This window comes from Varroa jacobsoni, unplaced genomic scaffold, assembly GCF_002532875.2.
Source record: "Varroa jacobsoni isolate VJ856 unplaced genomic scaffold, vjacob_1.0 scaffold_1046, whole genome shotgun sequence".
Classification (NCBI taxonomy): domain Eukaryota; kingdom Metazoa; phylum Arthropoda; class Arachnida; order Mesostigmata; family Varroidae; genus Varroa; species Varroa jacobsoni.
Genome location: NW_019213948.1, coordinates 66,277 through 86,178, shown reverse-complemented (window position 1 = coordinate 86,178; position 19,902 = coordinate 66,277). Strand labels below are relative to the sequence as shown.

Here is a 19,902-nt window from a genome sequence, read left to right as displayed (position 1 = left end):
GAATCAGCCAGCATGAAATCTGGTCTCGCCAGGGTACTGCTAAGACGTTACGCATTCAACAGTACTCTTAGTCACGAGTAACGAGATAGATGAATTTTCAGGCGAAGGTAACTGTAGTGACACGCCGGCTTAGAACTGAGAAAACTAGCGTAGAGTTCAAAAATTTTCAAGCAGAAGTTATAAGTTTTCCAGGATAATATGTACTGTATAAATGATAAGCAATGATGTTTTACTTTTTCAACCTGTGTGTCAGATCATCCTCAAGGAGACCGACTTGTGAATGAATTCAAGAAGTATCTGATGGCTCAAATACTTGGAGAACTAGGTGAACCTTTAATGGACTGTAGCGTTGTGTGTATGACGGGATTGATTACCTAAAACTGGATATGGAAAACAATGTATTCAACGGGCGGGACACGTGTGCCATAAGTGATAATTATCGTTTAAATTTACTAGGGTTAGCTATTTGTGCAGGCGGAAGTAACATATGAAATATTAGAGCGTAGCTGGTAAAAAGCGCGACCGTAAACTGCATTGGTGTCTTACGGTTAATATAGGCTTATACTTAATACAGATTAATGAATACTCTTAATTAATAATAAGTTAATACAGATTTTTCATACTCCCAATGACTTCAAGGCAGAGAGATGTCACAACCCTTATACCGCACTGATTTCTTAACAACGCGCGGCCCTTACTCTCGTGTCAGTACAGGGCTTATTATAAGCATGCGATTAAGAAAAGATTGAGATCAACAAACAATTTATCGCAGTTGTTTTTAGATTTGCAAATGCAGAATTTGTATACCTATTGTATAGGTGTTAAATTCACTTGATTGGCGGAGTGAACGTGGCGCTGCAGGCAACGTTTCACCTGCAACAGGCAACGGCCGCGGCAAAAAGGCGTTGCCTGGCCAACCTTAAACGTTCTCACATTTCTTAAATGTTTACATTAATTTCTATTGTATAGTTGCCAAACAACGAACTGTAGACTTCGGTTTAGCTTTCAAGGTCTCGACAGTTAAGCCAGCCCTCGAGTTGCCTGTAAAACCCTCTATGTCCTATGCAAAGTTGAACCGATTACTCTTATCAAGGGATTATTTGTTCATGGAATCTGGCCCAAAGCACACATGCACTCTAATAAACCGAGCTTTAATGGACTTGCCCGCTTAAAAGAATCGTTCTTAGTCTCAAATAGAAGGTTATCGAAAGCTGCACTGGAAAAAGATCGCTAGGATGATTCTATTGGAGTGAGAACCGAGAACGCGCTATGACCAAATTCGTTCGATAAGAACCAAGCAAACACAGTTTATATTGTTACTTCATGAAATTGCTGACACAAGTGAAGCCAATAGAGCAACCGTACGTATAATGTAACACGTTTATTCATAATAGTTATTTTACTGCATATAGTATATTTTTTTTTTTTTTTTTTTTGTTTCAAAGGCAGTGTCGTATATGACGAGCATTTCTCGAGGGTTAAGTTCAATATAATGAGTATAACAACTTACCGGTGGAGCATGATGATTGTCATTGACTATTCATTTCCGAACGACATATTCAATTCTGGTTACGGATTTATAACGTTCACAAAATTGCTGATTTCGGTATGGTTTACGGCCCATGATAAAATTTCGTACCTGACTAACACACTGAATTATAGAATTGACAGTTTTCAAAACAAATAGTTTTCCTCGCGTTTTGGGAAGCTTTTGTTTGTCGACCCATATGTTATGCGGTGCGAAAAAAAATTATCGTGTGTACTACACCTGTGGCCTTATTGTTCAGTCCGGCTTTTTTTTTTTGCCCATTTGACCGATGAATCACCTAAAGAATAGCTTTCGATTCGTTATGTGAACGCTAAAAACGAGAACCGACCCAAATACGAAGAACTGAAGCCTCGCTACCCGATGTAAATTTCTACCACATCAACAAAGTACGTATGTTGAAAAGTAAACATGTGTTCTCTGCATCATTTCAGAAATCAATTTGCGTTATGATGTACACATGTACATGGTGGACAATAGGGTAACCTATTGCTATATTCGGTTAAACATGATGATTGAAACTTGTGCCCTGTAACTATACTGGAACATGTTCAGTTCTGAACTGCTGTTATCCAACCCTATTCGAATTCGTTCGTTTAATAACATTTCTACTCTAGACACGTTCTACTGGTCACGCAAGCTCACTATTAAACAACGTACCATTTTTGGCATAAACGTAATTTTCATTTGTCTTCGACAAATTTTACTTGAAAGCCTACCTTGAGCAAATTTACTAAGTTCAGCAAAAGCTTCTTACGTACATATTAACACAGGCCCATAAACTCGAAAATGTACAGCTTTGGATAAGACGCATACGATAAGAGATTTCGAATTTGAACCAAACTATTTCGGGGTTAAAATTTGACCATGTTGTCATCCTGTACACTTTCAGAAACGTGATTCGTTGAAGCCACCCCAAGGATGATGGCATAAAGCAGATTGTTGAGAAGCTGAAACGGCAAACGATCTGCCAGTCGAACAAGTATAGAGTGAAAGGGCTTTTGACTGCTTTCTTTCTCTTCCTCTTGCCATCGGCCCTTTCGTGAGGGGAAATTAGGCGACGACTGTGAGGCCGGCGAGTTTGCACTGACAGGGGCAGGCCAAGGACGAAAACTGACATACACTCAAGTGTTCAAAAAGGCAGAAAGATATTAACGAGTCAGAATAACAAAGGCCACTTTCAATAATAAAAATATATGCGGCGCTCAAAAAGAGTTACCTAGGTAGCTCTTTAGCCTCTGTAGCGACCGTAATAAATAAGACGTATTGGTAAATCTGACTGGCTAATTATCCGGTGGAATGCGCCAATTTTTTTATCGAGATCTTCTTAATAATGTTTGTTTCAGATATTTAATGTTAGAGATAATATCAAAAGACTAATACTAACATATGAGCATTCCGTGGATACAATATTTCTTTGGAGACTAGTGGCATCTTGTCGACGAAAAGTTTTCAAAATCCTTTGGCTCGAAATAGCGCGCCACTCAACATTTGCCAGTGCAGAAATCGCGTATGATAGCACCGCCGTATGTCGAATTGTTGGACCTTTTGTGTAGTGTGAGTGTTCACGTTTATTTAAATATTTATTTTTTAAATTGAAAATTATCTTACGCAAGCTCACGTTCAAGAGGCCAGGAACGTGCTAAGAAGTAAGCTAGTCTACAATTAGCAGTGAGTGACAGGTAAGAGCGGCATCAATCTGAAATCAAACATGAAATGCCAGAATCGTGCTTGTTACTGTAATTTGTCCAGAAGTATACACGGGAGTACGTTGTATCACACCGATATCGCATAATGAATGATCTACAACGAATATTTAAGTGTTAGCGGGCTTCCACTAAGGGGGCATCGACAATTGACGGCATACGGCCCCGTCTTTTACTATTTTCATTTTATATTATATACCCTATTTGTATTGCTATCTAAACTAAAAACTTAAAATTGTAAACAGAGATGTGATTAGGAAACAATTAAGGTAGTTTTTGTATTTTCAGTCTAAATTTCAAGTCTAATCCATATGTTCATTGCCCGACATTTTCTGTGGGCTATTGATTACAAAGAGCTCTCTCAAACCTACAAGCCTAGGCAAGTACAAGCCTCAGCTTTACTTATCAACCTCATTTATTGTCGGAAATGAATTACAATGTATTTTTTTCATTTTTTCTAAAGGAAGGACTGCATATGGGAAATTTAACGACTATACCACTCCTATGTCGTAAAGCGTGTTGCAGATGCATATATTTATCTGAATATGATAAAATTTGTTGATTGTGGATGCCCTGAAACTTATGCGAGACTTGCCATGATATTTAGCACTTGTTTGTCGTTTCCAATTAAATACAATTAAAAACGCTGCACCATGAGCTATGTGTGATACAGATAAAAGTGGGCAGGTCAGTCGGTGGTACGCCCAAATGTCGTTTCTAATATGCACAACTTATGACTTCTAGATTATTAGATATTGTTTTTTTTTTTCATTATTATTGCTTGACTTTTCTATTTGAGTATGGCTGGCTCATTCTCAAAAATTGCTTATATTTAACAATAACACTTGGAATGAAGGTCAAATCTCTGTATTTTTGGCCATTATAACCAAACCGACGATTACATTGTTACTAGTCTTATGCGTAATGTTTTTTTTTTTTAGAGATACTCGTATTGCAACAATGGTTTCGATATCTTCATCCCTCTTAGGCCTCTGCATGTCAATGACGTATCGTGTAACAGCTTTGTCAAATGGAAATAAAATAATTACGGTGCGGTTGAGATATCCTTTTAGTTGGTACTCCACAATATCTCCATGAGTGATACTCGTGGATAATAAATAACGTGACGACACGAAGTTCGGCATTTTTCGTGCCGCATTCACCGGGCCTGTTTTTTGACTGGTGGTACTTATCCTGTTAGGCAAGCAGCATAGAGGAACGGGCAGAATCTAGGTAACATTACTGCTGACAGAAGGCTGTCGCATTTAGCCTAGAGAGCTTTTGCCATAAACAGCGGGGTTCAACATACCAATTTTTACCTGTATTGGAAGACTTAAGTACGAGCTTCAGGTGTATTACGTATTTAAAGTATCAAGTTGTATGCTAAAGTTCTCTTACGTAGATGAAAAAATACCATTGAAAAGAACTTGTACGGCTTTTCAATTGCCACCATTGCTATTATTGCATTTCCTGTTTTTCTGATAGCATGTCCGCGACATATATTCTCAATACTTGATAACGCAGATGAGAACCCGAAATCATGTACAGATTTATTCCTTGTAAACTACATGACGAGCCACCGAGCAAATAATTGATGCGGAACACAAGGTGTGCCCAGGCACTTCGTTTTGAGCTCAGGGTTAACGAAGATGATTGAAGCCGAGGACAGTCCTTGCATCTCGTGTCCTCATTTGTTATATATATTACATTTTGCTAATTTTATACACGATATAATATTCGTAAGGAGATCTTGATACCGATTTGATATGGAAAAGAAATAACTGCTCTTCTAAAGTATTGAAAATAAATAGTTTTGTGAACATTTTTTTATATTTCAAAGACTGTAGAGTCCGCGTGCGTTCCATGCATACGGCTCTGAACGTCCTGTTCTAATCAAAGTAATCGATGACATTTTGTGAATTCTACACATGCTGCACGGAAGTATTCAAAAGTTCAAAGAAAAAAGTATTAAAAAAAAATTAACCTGAACTGGCTCTGGAAAAATGAAGCTCGAAAGAGATTCTGCTCTGGATGTAAAATGAAAACTTAACTACTTCATCCGTCTCCGTATGCAAACGAAGCTTCTTGTCAATCGAACGGTCAAATCAAGAAGCGCTTTTTCAGCGTTTGCGTTGCAAGGTCTATTTTGTGTACGCACAAACTTTAACGAAATGTCGACATAGCTGGCGAAGTGTTTTCTATAACGCTCTTATCTGTACAAAGCTAGCAAAAAGGAACTGTATTTCTCGGAAGTGACCTAATCTTAGAATTGCCGATTCACACTTGACCAGATAGCCTTGAATTTAGTCAGCAGTATTAATGAGATCCAACAGATAGGTTAAATTATGAGAGAATATTAATAAAATCGAATCGATAAATGGGTAAATGCAGTATGCCTACACGTTTTAGAGGTGCTCCATTCAATGAAAACCCTAAATGTCCGCTATGTATCACGAACGTACCGCATAAAAAAGCAAAAATTGCTTGAAGTTAAAAATTCACCAAATCCAATCAATTTACATTAATTTCATTGCATGAAGCTTTGTAGATAAAGCCATTGTCACAACGAGCTTAATATCTCCAATATTGGTTTAAAACAAACTTATCATGCTTATTTGCTAAATAAGAACCACTACTTTTTTTATTTCTGTGATAATAAGTTGTTACGTCATATATTCTCGTCGTTGTTCATAACTTTCTAGTATCTTTCGATTAAAAGATGTATGTCGCCTCGCCAGCGAAGTTTTCCAACTACATTTTGAGTTTCGCGTCAAAAGTAAGGCCATGAAGATGACTGCGGAAGAGAGCAAAATCCGACACAGCATGTTCCGGAGGATATGAAGGCTTTTTTTATATGTTTAAGATGAAAACCGGGTTTTAGCTTTTCTCCTAAAGCCACTCAATGAATTCGGGGCATTGGAAGCGGTTAACGATTGTCATGTGGCTGCAATCAATTTCTTAACCCTTTCCAGAGTTATTTTGCCTGGAAATGCATGACGATCTTCCCATCTGGGATATCTGTCGTTGAGGAATTTTTTTAAGCGGTAATTGCATTCGCAATATAGTACCGCAACACAGATCATTAATAAAGTAGGAACGTCAATGGTACAAAAGGAACAAACAACAGGTGAGAGATGGTAAAAGGCGTGAGCCTTTAAGGGCGAAAAGTTCCTCGCCAACTTCGTAATAATCTACACGTAAATTAGTTGAATGCGATTATGTAACTCAAAACTGGCGTCAGTAAAAGGAATCAGTGGCGTGTGTAATGGCGGGTATGCGTAGCAATATTATCCAGATCTGGATTTAGTTTCCTCCTTTTCGAGGTAAAAGAACAAGGCTTTGTTACCGTACAGTGCCGCTACTTCCTATTGCAATAGCAAACTCATTAAGTTTCCGAATTTAAAAGCTGTTCAAATAGCGCATAATGTTATAGTGCCTAGGTAGGTTAGTAAGCTTTTCTAGTCAGATACTACAGGACTACCCTATTTAGTACACGGTGGAGATGGACACCCGCTACGAAATATCATACGCAGTTATGCCATCTTAGATGCCACATGCTTGTTAACAGAATACGCGTTGGACCCAGAGCATCTTCTAAAGCAGCTTAAACAAACAATTGTTTGTTTAAGCTGAACAAATTGACAAACAATCAACAACAAGATGAGCGTTAATTACTCGATCTGTTGATTGTTTGTAAAGTAAAAGTGAGTTTGACAACGCTGATAAACACTTAACATTAGAAAGGATTGCTCATCGATTTAGCGTCCTGTACAAACATCAATATGAACAGTAACAGTGCAATGATGGGATACTATGCTTCATATAGCTAATAAATTCATAATTGACTTATGAAAACTCGTTACGTGTACGGATCAGGCAATGGATAACGTGTGCAAAATAACACAGGGCAAGCCTTTTCAATCTTTCAAACTCTTCAAAAAGGTCTTTTCAACACTCTTGAGGCAGTTTCGGCGAACTGGCCACTTAGAGATGTCAATTTTTGGTCAGATTTAATTTTAAATTCAAGCATTGGTTTCTTACAGAAGGGACGTCCGTCCGGCCAGCGGCTGTCTTGGTGGCAGCATTTAAATGGGCTCTACTCAGTTTTTTGCGGGAAGAGGCCTTTGACGCACGCGTAAATAAAGGAAAGACTAGTTGCAATGATGACCTCTACTTGACCATTTGTCAGCACTAAAATGAATCGTATCAATTTTAAACACAAACCCACTATTTCGCGTTATTTTTGTTGTATTTAGATACCTTCAGTTTCGAGGCTAAAGCTCACGGAGCTGGGATTTGATTTTGCCGCTTCATCGCGTCGAGAGACCCTCGAAAAACATTTTTCGAGTAATGGGTTGGGCGACTTATCTAACGAAAGACTGAATAGCTTTTCTGCGGCCTCTGGGATAAACGAAGGCTTCTGGGCACCTGAAGTGAACAAACGCTAGTAAGTATAATTATATCTTCATTTGATTTTCCGCTAGATGACGAAAGTCGCTCTGGTGTCTTCCCTTATCTGATATTCATGGCAGTAGTATTGACAGAGTTCGTGCTTCTACAGGGAGTTGCGTGTTACCGGTATAAAGCCCGTTGTTATCAGAAAACGTCTAAACGCCCCCAGCGTTTGCACTACGCGTTTAGTCTATACGTGGTTAGTGAGCAATAACGTAAAGTGGTTTGAAGCTTATTATTTAGTAACTTCAACAAATGAAAATTACGGTAAAAATGTCGTACTTTGATTTTGACTGATGTCCGTTCTTACATTCCCGATACAACAGAGCCCTGCAAACTGAAATAGAGAATTAATTTTGCATGCTGATACGTTAAAATAATCTCGCAACTATATGAATACAAGGCAAAAAATATGTGGTGGTATTTTTATGACGTAAAGCTGGAGTCGAACTGTCCAACGCTTCGGATAAGTACCGCATAATTTTTATGTATTATAAACGAAGTTACTGTAAGAAGTATTTATTGGACGTTACTATTTCGTAATCTATTTTTGGAAGAAATGAAAAGACTAACGTAGAATTAATGCAACTTAGCAAAGTTCTTCATCATTGCTTCAAAATTGGATTCCACGATCTTATTTATATTGTAGGATCTCTTGGTGGAAAACCTGAATGATGACACTCACCAAGTTCTATGATAGAGCTAAGCGTGGCTGAAGCCAACGACACCAACTGTCCACCAAAAGACGTTGACATATTCGATTGTTTTGATGGCGAGAAATATTGGGTGAACAGAGTTCGCGTACATAGGCTCGTATAACAACCTTCGTAATGCATCCATATTTACAAGCGCTTTTTCATTTAGTTTCCAGTTCGCTTGCAACTTCAGTGCGTCACACGATGTAATCAGGGTCGAACGGAAATCAGTCGAAGCTGCGGGCGTTCATCCAGCGCATGTTCCTTACCCCGGGCAATGTTCGACTACATCTTTGTTACCTTTGGGCCTAAAAAAACTTACTTGCGATGAAGGCAGATGTCACAGCCGTCATAGAAGCAGCATCCGCAACTAGAAAGCGGCTGTTCAGAACTTGAAGGATACAGAAAATTTCATGTTGGCTTTGAAGCAGCTGAGTGAGCATTGTGTAATAGAAGTAACTTTATAGGAAGGTGGATTTTTTAATCTCTATGTAGTTAGTGAGCTTAAAAAGCGCAACGGCTAAGAACGCCAATTGCAACTATACGCAACTCAACGAACTGTATACGCATAAAATCAAGGGAATATAGTCATGGAGGTAGGAGAACCCTTCGGTTAGAAGTGAAAAATGGAAGAAAAAAGGAAAAAAATATCGTCATATAGACGGTTTCAGTAATATTTTCATAGCATCTACAACCTAGTCATAGAATGTTCGTGTGCGTTTTTGAATTTTTTTTTTTTGAAACGCTAGCTGACCCTAATGCGCTTATCGAATATATCGCGGGGAAATTAGGCTCAAGTTACCAAAGAAATTATGCTATACGTACCTTCTGGTTAAAAGTTAAAAACATGACTTCCGTCTCTATTCACAGTAACATGGAGAGTGGCCGAAAAAATAGCTTAGAGCATTATCATTTTATAACAAGCACAGATGTGTAGAACTAATTGCATCGCAAACAATTTCGTATGAACGCCATTCATTTATTAGAAAAGTGCGGTCGTGCTTACATAGCTCCCGTGTTACCGTCTTGAAATTACGTGATATTGAATTTTTGGTTTAAGTAAGTGGTGTAGTAAGTTGTTCGAGCCTGCAAATTAGAATAAGGCCTCACAATTCTCTCGATGATCCCCTAACGATATAAGTGGCTCACCTAAACGCCATGCAAGCGACGACCTCGAGAGGTTGACGTTTCCAGACTATTTCCATCGAGCTGCACTGATCGAAATATCTTTCTCTACCATTCGCTTAGTCTCTGAAAAATAAACAGCATCAGCTTAAAAGAACAACCTTAAGTACGAAAATCCGTATTGCCGGTTTGCAGTCTTTGGGAAGAAACCTCCAATGACAGTAGCTATCGAAGACCGAGAGGATTTGAATTTTGCACTCCTTCCAGTATAATCTGTTTGCGAACAAACACACTTCATACTAACTTTACTTTAGTATTTTAGAAGCTAGAAACTTAGTAGGATCCGTATTTTTGGGACAAGTCTTATTTCGGGGAGACATTTCATGCTGCCCGATTAATTCTGGAATCCTCGTAACGGTCTACGCTTTTGCTAAGTCAAAAACTGAACCATCTTCTGATTGAAAAGGAACATTTCAGTGGCAACAGAAGGGTGGGTACTGTTCACTAAAATTTAATGTGCCTATGCTGCTTATATTTTCGAGTCAAGGTGCAAAATTGTGTTGATGTTTACCAGTTTGTAAACTTTTCAGTCGTTCGATAATTTACATTGGAGTCCGGGCAATTTCATACCGATTGCTAAAACTTAATATTCGCTGATTAAACCTTGGACAGATAACAACCTGGAGTGAACCGTTATTACTTTCCTAGGATAATCGTTTGTATGGCCGTCGTCGAATGCCGCATCTATTAGCGTCTTCTGTCAAATGTGAAAGGCGTGCACGGTCAACAAAGTATACGCTTTCAGACCAGGCAAATTTAGTGCTTAAGAGGGGATCGGGCCAATCTCTAGTTGCGTAATAAGGACGTGCTTTAAGCCATAAGGCCGCAATGCAAGGTACCATGCAAGACCACAAGAAAACTTTACTTAACGCTCCTGAGTCTCTTCAAAACGTTTTCGAGACTGCAAACGTATAGCCATTGCTGTGTAAACTCCATATTGATTTAATGCCATAGCCCGATATAATTGATTGCTTATAAAGTAAACATGTAGCGAAAGAAAATTTATCAATGTCAATCCAGCAAAGTTCATAAAGTCGCAACGAATTGTTTTCCAATATTTTTTGTGATTATATACGAGACTGCACTTTAGTTTTTACCCTCTCCATTTGTTCTTGATTTTTCTAATCATTTTACACTTTTTTTCGTTAACTGAGCTGAGTTAGCTCCGATACCCCACTATTAGGCGCGTCAATTCGATATGATGGAGAAAGAAAATAAAAGACTTCTTTGCACTTCTGGTAACTCCGAGTTTACACACAATTATTTCATTCTATTTAGACTTCTACTCTTTAGAGCAGGCAGATATTCTTAACTTCTGTTCGGCATTATGTCCCGGCATCTTTTGAACAGCGCGGGGACTGGCGCCATCTTTTAAATGGCGCAGGGACTAGTGCGCCCGAATTTGATTTTATTTGGGGGGTAAGGGAACACGGTAATAATATGCTTATTATATCTCAAAGCTATTTTGACCGCACTAGAGTGTGTATAAACATCATAATTATGAATTGTTTAGAGATAAATAATTGTTCGTGGTGAATTCTAATCTATTATCGTAATCATTCCGAATGTGTCGACAGTCTTTTTGTCTATGTTAATTAGGTTGTATCTTTAGTCGTTGTTAGTTAAACTAAGTCGTACCCGGAAGCCATTTAGCTCTTTCAATTTGTTTGATGAATAACTACGTAGATAAGTGAGTATAAAGAAATAAAGGTTATTGGAATTGAAGTGGTTGTCATAGGCACTTTGCAGCAATAAATTATGTTCGATCCGCGGGAAATCCATTCAACGGTCAAAGTTAAGACGTTGCCCTTCATTCATCACGTGTGCTCCTCAGAGACATTCAGTAACTTCTATCTTTATCTTATGTTCGGACACCCAGTCTACATCGTTTGGTGAATGTCATTTTGAAAATATAAATGTTTTTGAAAAAAAAATATATATATATATTCTTTTTTTAACTACATTTTATTGAAGAAAGTGCTATTGAGATTACACTGCGCGATTCTGCAATCAGGTATACACCAACATGTGAGTTCATAATCAACACATTGAATTAGTTGAGGGAATCTCATTGTTTTTTCAGTGAAATCGGGCAAAGTAAAAGTGAATGTTTTTCAACATTGCCATGCTTTATAGGTAGATAATAACAGTAAAGCTCACTACATATACCAAAGTGTGTACCTAGCGCTGGCTTCATACAGGACCAGCAAGAAAATAGGACATGCATACACAGGATTGGCCATATTAACATTTGGTGGGCGAGTATTGCGATATTGCATAATTGTGCGGGTCAGATAGGCGTCCATGTCTCTTACCAGAGCTACCCCTGGAAACGTGGTAGCGGAAGACGTGAGCTAAGTAGCTGTTTTGCTGCCATTACAAATAACGATTAGTTATTCAAAGTAGTCGTAAATCGGTTAATTTGGCAGAATCTTACCCCTTCAGTAAAGTATGACTGTTTTCTAGCCATTGCATTTTCATGGATCGTATCAGGACCGTATCCAAGTGGAGGGTACAAATTAACAATGAAATCTCTTTTACGGCCTACGCATCCGCGTGCAATTGTGTACGTTAGCGCAACTAGCAGTTTAATCCATAAAAAATATAGTGCTCACACTAGATAGGAACGTGGTCATAATGAGACACACAGCTTATCGGCAGCTGCCTTTAGCCGCTGTTTTGCGTAACATGGAGGTAAGATTTTTGTTTGCCTTCGCCGGTACATGGACGCAGTAAGACAATTTCTTGGATCTATGTACGATTTGAGTTCAAATTTGCAGGGCGCTTTTTACTGCATGTGTCGGCCGATTATAGGCTTTTCTGCAAGTCCCGAGCAAATTTTAGTAGGCAAAATGTAAGGCTATTGCATATGTCCAACGGAGTCTGGCCATACGTAGACCAAATAAAGGTTACCACGATCTTGTTGAGGTCGCATTGGTTTCTTCAAATAAAATATTTTTAAAAGCTGGTGTTCTTCACAAAGCCCTTAGAAGCTTGTCATAAAGTACACTACGTTTCAATGTTTTACTGATATTTACAAAAAAAACAAATTTGAAATCAGACGCGAAACTCTCGTCTATTTCAGGTGCTACCAAATGACGTATTTTAACCAGGAACAACTTCGAATGGGACATGAGCTTCTTTAGTTAACTGAACCGTGTCTGCCGTCAGGTGAGTGCACAGAGGGACTCAAGTTCTTAGGCGAATTACTATGCTGTCTTTACTGACTTTATAAGACAGGCATCAGTAGACAATGATACCAAATTAAATCTGTCATATTTTACCCCTATCGGATCGTTATCCCTGGAAGTTCCCTGGAAGCGCCACACGTGCGCGCGGCGGTGCACACAACCTGAATACTTTATTCAACTTCAAAAATTCGACTTGCTTCTAAAATCAAGAAGATAACGGAATTCTACACAGGGCTCCGAAAATGTAGAGAAACGCGTTGAGTAGTTTGTATATAAATATATATATTTTGCATTTTGTTTGTTTATGTGGGCCTCTCCTACAGCATACTTTACTAAAAAATGGCGAACGGCAACATTCAAGCACGTATGCTGTACATCTATAACATATGTGGACATATTTACAGGAACGTAGTGCTTCATCCGTGCATTTACTTGTTTCTTACATTTCAATTTAGAAACAAAATATTAACGATTGAGTTATTTTCAGTTTTCTTTCCCGAAGTCGGCGGTGATTAATCGGGCACAAAATTATATTTACAGAATACAATTTCGTCTACTTTATTATTTGGTCAATCGATTCTAGTTATCTCGTGACAGACAGAACTCAGGCTTTTTGAAATACCGGTGTTACAAGTTGCGTCCAAATCTTAAAAAGTATTGTTGATTGCAAACTTGATCCTCCTTACGAGCTTTATGTTGCACATTTGAGGTATCAAAATGTTGTGTAGTTGGATGAGAGGTTCCAATAAACTTAAAGGCGAGCCAGGTAATGTAATCATAGCAGTTTAGAAACGAAAATGACGATGTATTTCCTTATAAAATAAGCGCAGTGTCTACTTTACGAGCCTTCTCCCCCTGGGTATGAACGATTGCGTAAAAACGTCACCAATAGTCACCCTATCACCGGTCCGTTCATTATCGTAACATTTTAGTCTGTGTGTATTTGCTTGCCCGTATACACATATCTGCGCTAAGCTTTATCGTTCGTAACTAACTACAGTTGATTTAGGATTAAGCAACTATTGAGTGTTAACTAATGCGCCAACGAACGTAGTCTACGGGGAAAACTTTCTGCTGTCGCCGAAACGGAATTTTTTCGTTTTGTTGCACGATCGCGCAGTACCATTGGTAGTTGCAAATGGCTGCCGAGTCTTTGCGATATCCGCATCATTTTCACTTGCGCAGACAACATCACGACTGCTCGGTGATGGCTAATGAATAAGCGACCAGCGAACTCGAAAAGGGCTTACCCTTCTCTCAGATAGCGAGAGGGCTTTGGTTTGCCCTCGCCACTTGAAGATCACCACGCCGTTAAAACCAACATGTGAAAAGCTGGCTTAGGGTAAGAACTCTTTGTATAAAAACGAATAGTTCGAATGGAGTGTCTGACCGTTAGGGAATGGAAACATTGTGTTGAGAGGATGAGAGAGGAACATGAAGTACAACGGCACCAATACGAAGTCAGTGCCGACGGACACAAACGAGCCGAATGGCAAAATAGTGTTTTTCAGCTGGATAAGGGAACAGAAGCTCTGGCCCAAAAACGCTTTGCTTAGTTTATAATGATGGTCTTGAGCTAATCAATCGAAGAAAGTTTATATTTGAGGCCCGCTCTAACTTATTGATCGTGTTTGTGCAGAAAGAAGCCCGGACGTATAATGTGGAAAAGTAATTCAACAAATAACAGTGACTGTAAAAATGCTGATCATTGTTAACCGTTTTAAAAGTGATAAAAACATAATCTAACTTCGAATAACTTCGCTAATTTACGAGGTGAACGCGAAGTTTACATTAACTCCTTGAACCAGCATCGTTATTGATTGACTTGGTTAAGAAAATGGGACGACAATCAGAAGATTCCTAGTTATGCAAGAGAATAACTTCGAAATATTTCGTTGCATCGAGGTTTCCTCCGCGTAGCTTCAAAGTGTTTCGCTATTTATATATTGATGTGACTGTAACAGTCGGACGACCGCGTCAAGTTTATCCCATTATGCTCACAGCCATGTACAACTGGCAAGCAATAGTCGCTAGAACATCAGCTATACTGATCGTGGCAATACTGGTTTAAAATATCGCAGTCCAAAACTTCTTGACGTTTCGCCATTTTGGTGAGTATTAAATTTTTAAATTACTTCCTTTGAATTCTATGATTATAATATTTATTTCTTAATATGTCAGTGTTGGCTACGCAGCAGTTGTTGTCGTCATAGACAATTATGTTTTGATGATAAAATTTTTTATTTTGCCCAAGGGAGCTTTATTTATTCCTGCTATGATGCCTTGAGTGGGTCCGAAGTATCAACAACAATGAAAATCAAATGCCATCCAACAGATAATATCACGAACTGTCATCACTTTTTTGGACGGATTATATATCTTATCGATATACTAGATGTTATATACAATAAATATAATATATCTGAGATCTTAAGGGTCCGAGTACGGTCTGACACAAGTTTATTTATGAAGGAGCTTTTATTGTATAGAATGAAAATGCGGGTAAATAGGATGTCCTTTCTACTTGTTAACATTATGATATCCTGAGACATGATTTTAGCGAAATAGGGTCACTATTTTCTTAGACAAATTTAAAGTATCGAAGTGATTAATCGGTTCGGATAGCCATTTTTCATTCAGGCGTAGGCCGTTACTGAATTTATTCTAAAATTATTTAATACATGAAAAAAAAAAACTAGAACAATCAAAAAAATAATATATCGATTTTCTTTGAGTTTGCCTTAAATACGACCGTGGTACCCGAGACGTAGTTAGGAGCGAGAAGTCTAATTTAGCATGCGGTGATAGGTGAGTGGCCTACTAGAATCAAGGACAAGGTAATTGGCTCTGTAATTAGATTAGCTAGGCATATTTTTTGAATGACCATAATACCTGCGTAAAAATTGTTGCTTTTCGTGTCGATATCGGCATTTGCTTTTTACAGCACTTCAGTTGTTTCAATTTTCAAATAATGATAAGATAAGGAAAAAAAAGTTTTTTTCTCACTGAAAAGGCTATTTAATTCAGTTTCTGTTTTGTTATTGTAGCACAAATATGAGTTTTGCCTAAGAGTGGTCAAGTGTAGTACAGAGCAAGAGATTGCTGCTATACCTGAATTCATATCAATTGTACCCACCCTTAACTGTAGAATTATTTGCTTATCTAATTTAGTTAACTCAGCTCGTAAAATCGTCGAAGCGCTAACTTACATTTTCTAATAATTGTCTACTTCTTAACCAAGAAAACGTTTCTTATATTTTTCCTTGTTCTCTTGAAAAGACCCTTTTTTCGAACTAACGAAGGGCTACTTTGTTGCAGTTTAGAATTTTTGTGTATATTTACTGTGGGCCAGGATAAAGGCGTTCACACCTCCGACGTCAGATTTTGTAAATATATGCTCCAAATACAGATCTACTATTACTGTGTGGCATAGATTTTTGAATGCCGCAGTGATTAGTGGTATCACAATTCATCTCTAATAAGGACTAGAAATTTTGGTTTTTAACGTCCAAGATAGTATCTTAAATACATACTTAGTTGCAAGATTTAATATAACTTAGTAGGAGACTTCGGTAGAGTTCACGTGCAATATTTCTAAGAGAGCAGCCTCTGGAAATTTCGCGTCTAGCTTTGCAACACCTGAACCGAATTTGGAAATTTTTGTGCCAATCTTCAAACTTGCGGCCCGACCTCCAAAACTTTCGGCTTGACCTTCAGAATGGCCTTGTTGCCTCCTTTGAGGCAAGAGCTTTTTGACCCTATGAGATCCTTTAGAATTTGACCAGTGAAGAAACCCAGAGAGATATGAAATTTCAAGGATGCCTACGAAATGGCAGATTTAAAGCAATATGAGAGACTGGAGACTCTAAGCCGACCTATAAAAAAAAAAGAGACGAAATCAAGTGAGATGGCTTGAGTGGCTTACTGATGGGAGTTATTTTGAGGTGGCTATAGATGCGGGGGCTATATAGTAGCCACGACGATGAGAGTGTTCTGAGGAAGCGTTGAAAATGCATAGTTTCACGGAATGTATAGAAGATATATTTTATAAATACGTAAGAAGCAGGTGGCTTTAAGAGAGTCAGGAAGGTCGTTGTTAGAAGATTGTTTTTGAAACAGAGACTTTTGAAAGGTTCTGGGAAATGTGAATTTTTAACGGACCTTGGGAGGCGGGATCTTTTACGGAATCTTATGAGGGGGAAACCACCAAAGGCCCTGAGAGGTCGGAACAATTGAAGGGCTGTGAAAGGCGGGAACTTGTTAAGGGTCCTGGAAGACGGGAACTTTTAAGGGTCCGGTGAGGCGGGAACTTGTTAAGGGTCCTGGAAGACGGGAACTTTTAAGGGTCCGGTGAGGCGGGAACTTTTTAAGGGTCCTAGGAGGTGAAAATTACCGAAAGGCTCCGGAAGACAGGAGACTTCGAAGGGTCTACAAAGGCGGGAATCTTTTAGGGTCCCTTTGAAGTTGCTCACTATATCGCATTACCAAATTTCAAGGGCTTGTGCGAAATTGATGGGCCCTTCGGCCGATGGGGCATTAATACGGCGGCCCTTTAATGGCACGTTCAACCGGCGGTACCTTTAGAGGCCTTTAAAAGTTTCAGCAGCTTTTAAAAAATTGTTTTTCATCTTAGTTTTGAGTCTGCCAAAACCCTGACCTATTCTTCCTCATAAAGCCTTGCTGTAACCTTTCGTCTTGATTCTTGGGACTTCATCCGCTCAAATATAGATTTCCACTACTCGAATTTCTATGTGTCAACCAGTTATTTAATGGCTGCTCCATAATTGTAAAGTCTACAACGAAACGGCTTTGTGTTTTCGGAATCAAAAATACTGACTGCATGAATTGTAACAGGCGAACAGATTAGTTTTCCACAATCTGAAGCAAAGCTGGGTTCAAGCAGTGTATCACAAACTAATCAATTTGATTGATCCTATTGTATTATATTAAGTCTATGTTGTCCTAACCCGGATAGTTATTACGCGCCAAAACGATTCAGGCAATTATTTAATATAGAGAAAAAACCTAAGCCCCAGACAAAAATGAGACCATCTGTGAATGTTAAACCATAATTTATACATGTAATTACACTATGTCATATAATGTACAACATGCATAGTGACAGTATGATTGCGTCCTTAATGTCCAAATAGCATACAGATCAAGCCTACAGTTTTAAGTTACAACCTCTAGTGAGCAACTGTGATCAACAATGGTAGACTCATCTATCTTTTATCGAACCAAATAGGATCGACGCCCATAAGAGTGGCGTTACTTTTACTTTAATGTTTACTTATTTATCGACCCAAATGGATAGTCAATATGAATTTTTTTACAATTCTATGCGAGATCAGTTGATCAAGTGAAAACGGTATGGCCGCATAGTGTTTCAATAGGTTTTTTCTTGGCATAAATACTTGGCCACTAAAATGACTCGAGAGCTAGATCATGCTGAAAAATTAACATTTTAACGATTGGCAACATATCGTATTGGCTACTACGCTCGCTTTTGTATCGGCCTTACTGACGCCAAATGTGCGAGATTTGTCTGCTACAACCAACAAAACCATGTAACAGGACAATAGGCTATAGCCGATCTTATAGGTGTTTTATTTAATTCGCGTTTTTCGCTTCCCTTGTCTTGTACCGCTTTACCGTAGCAAAGGTTGCCAAATATGTCCTACTTTTCTGCCATATGTCGAACGAGAGATTGCGTATTTATACTGGGCCATGAAACTTGCCATGTGGAACCTATTGGTTTCCTTTATTAGGGCTATCCAAAAATATTTACACTTGTAGATATTAAACCTTTGATACGTTATCCGATATTTAGTTATGATGTTTGCATTGTCACAACATGCACGTGCGTGCCTAAAGCGTTACGGTTTTAAGTACACTAAAGAATCTTAGTTCCTCGTTCGTACAAAAGGCTCATCTTCCATTGGCTGGCCAAAAAGTAGTCTGACGCTATTTACATCCGTGATTATTGCCTGAGGATTCAAATAACTGCAGGTTGATTTTTCTAGTTTCTGAAGTGTGCGACAGAGGACATGAGAGTTATATATTATGCTACCATAGAAAATTATTTATCTTGATTTGTGGTCGTCGGGCGTACATAATTCTAAATTAGAATAGAAGAAAGAAACGAGTTCCTAGGTCTTATCATCTGAACTTTAAGGAAAGATTTCGACTACTTTAATGGAATTGATGTAATAAAACTGGAACAGGTTGCTCTGAATCTTATCGTAAGAGTAGTTCTAAAAGTTTGCGTACCTTAGAAAACACATGTTACAAATATCAAGAAGACTGTTTACCTCAGATCGATCGTGCCGTCGTTGTTTACACAGCGCCGTTGTTAGAATTTTTCGGTAAACTATGAAATAAATACTTGCCTTCAACAGATACAGAACTCAAAATGGCATTACCTAAATGCAATATAAATGTAGTGTCTCGTAACGCAGGATCGTTATGAAGGTTGTTTAATCTGAGAGATACAATATCATTTATGTTGTGGTCAGATCTACACACGAACACCTTTGAGGGCCTTGATTGGATTGATTCACTTTTTGATCATCTTTTTCTTGTTTTTTTCCCTTCGTTAAATTTCCTCGGTTAATTGGGTTCGGTTGTCTATGGCGGCAGGTGACATCAACATCAAGCTTTGTATGGACGACAATGGCACAAATCGTTAAGGCAGGCCTTTCAAGTAATCTGACTATAGGTAGATCATATGCTTACACAAAATGAATCTCTAATAAAGCGTTCTCGTTTGTCTGCTACGCAAATGTTACCCTCACCTGTTTCGTCTTGGCAGGTTTAAAATAAAGCCGTTATTACCAGATTTATTTTCTTGTTCTGAACGTATGGATAGGAGACGGAAAATGTGATTTTATAGTTTGCTTGGCAATTAACCAACCCATCTGAGTCAATTCGATGATTACACTGGAGTAAGCCATCTTCACATGACAACCTTGATAAACATTGCAGGGTTAATAATTATGAACACAAACAACTTCAAAGCTTCTTTGTACAGGCAGTGCCTAAACATTCAGTATTCACGAGCGAGCGCGCGATTATTTTTCCATTTTTAGTAATATGTATAATTAACCATTAGAGAAATGATTTGA

The 19,902-nt window shown here is 38.4% G+C and overlaps 1 protein-coding gene and 2 long non-coding RNA genes across 6 annotated transcripts in view; 2 read left to right on the top strand and 1 right to left on the bottom strand.

Moving 5' to 3' along the window:
- The first annotated feature begins 936 nt into the window (after window positions 1-936).
- Window positions 937-9,020, top strand: LOC147752732 (uncharacterized). Of its 3 annotated transcripts, XR_015313293.1 has the most exons (4): window positions 1,436-1,935; window positions 2,439-3,228; window positions 7,509-7,699; window positions 8,569-9,020. It is a non-coding gene; the product is annotated as an uncharacterized LOC147752732 (long non-coding RNA). The 3 variants fall into 3 exon arrangements; XR_015313292.1 differs by lacking the exon at window positions 1,436-1,935 and adding an exon at window positions 937-1,361 and having other exon boundaries at window positions 2,439-7,699; XR_015313291.1 differs by having other exon boundaries at window positions 2,439-7,699.
- Window positions 9,021-9,118: 98 nt separating this feature from the next.
- LOC111266033 (uncharacterized) overlaps window positions 9,119-19,902 on the bottom strand; it is a 39,243-nt gene continuing 28,459 nt past the window's right edge. For both annotated transcript variants that reach the window (XR_002683825.2, XR_002683824.2), the window contains one exon: window positions 9,119-9,650. This is a non-coding gene — a long non-coding RNA (uncharacterized LOC111266033). The remainder of the gene's footprint in view (window positions 9,651-19,902) is intronic.
- LOC111266030 (pyrokinin-1 receptor) overlaps window positions 13,114-19,902 on the top strand; it is a 36,423-nt gene continuing 29,634 nt past the window's right edge. Inside the window, exon 1 of the mRNA XM_022843144.2 lies at window positions 13,114-14,886. The gene's annotated coding sequence lies outside the window, so the exon portion shown is untranslated. The remainder of the gene's footprint in view (window positions 14,887-19,902) is intronic.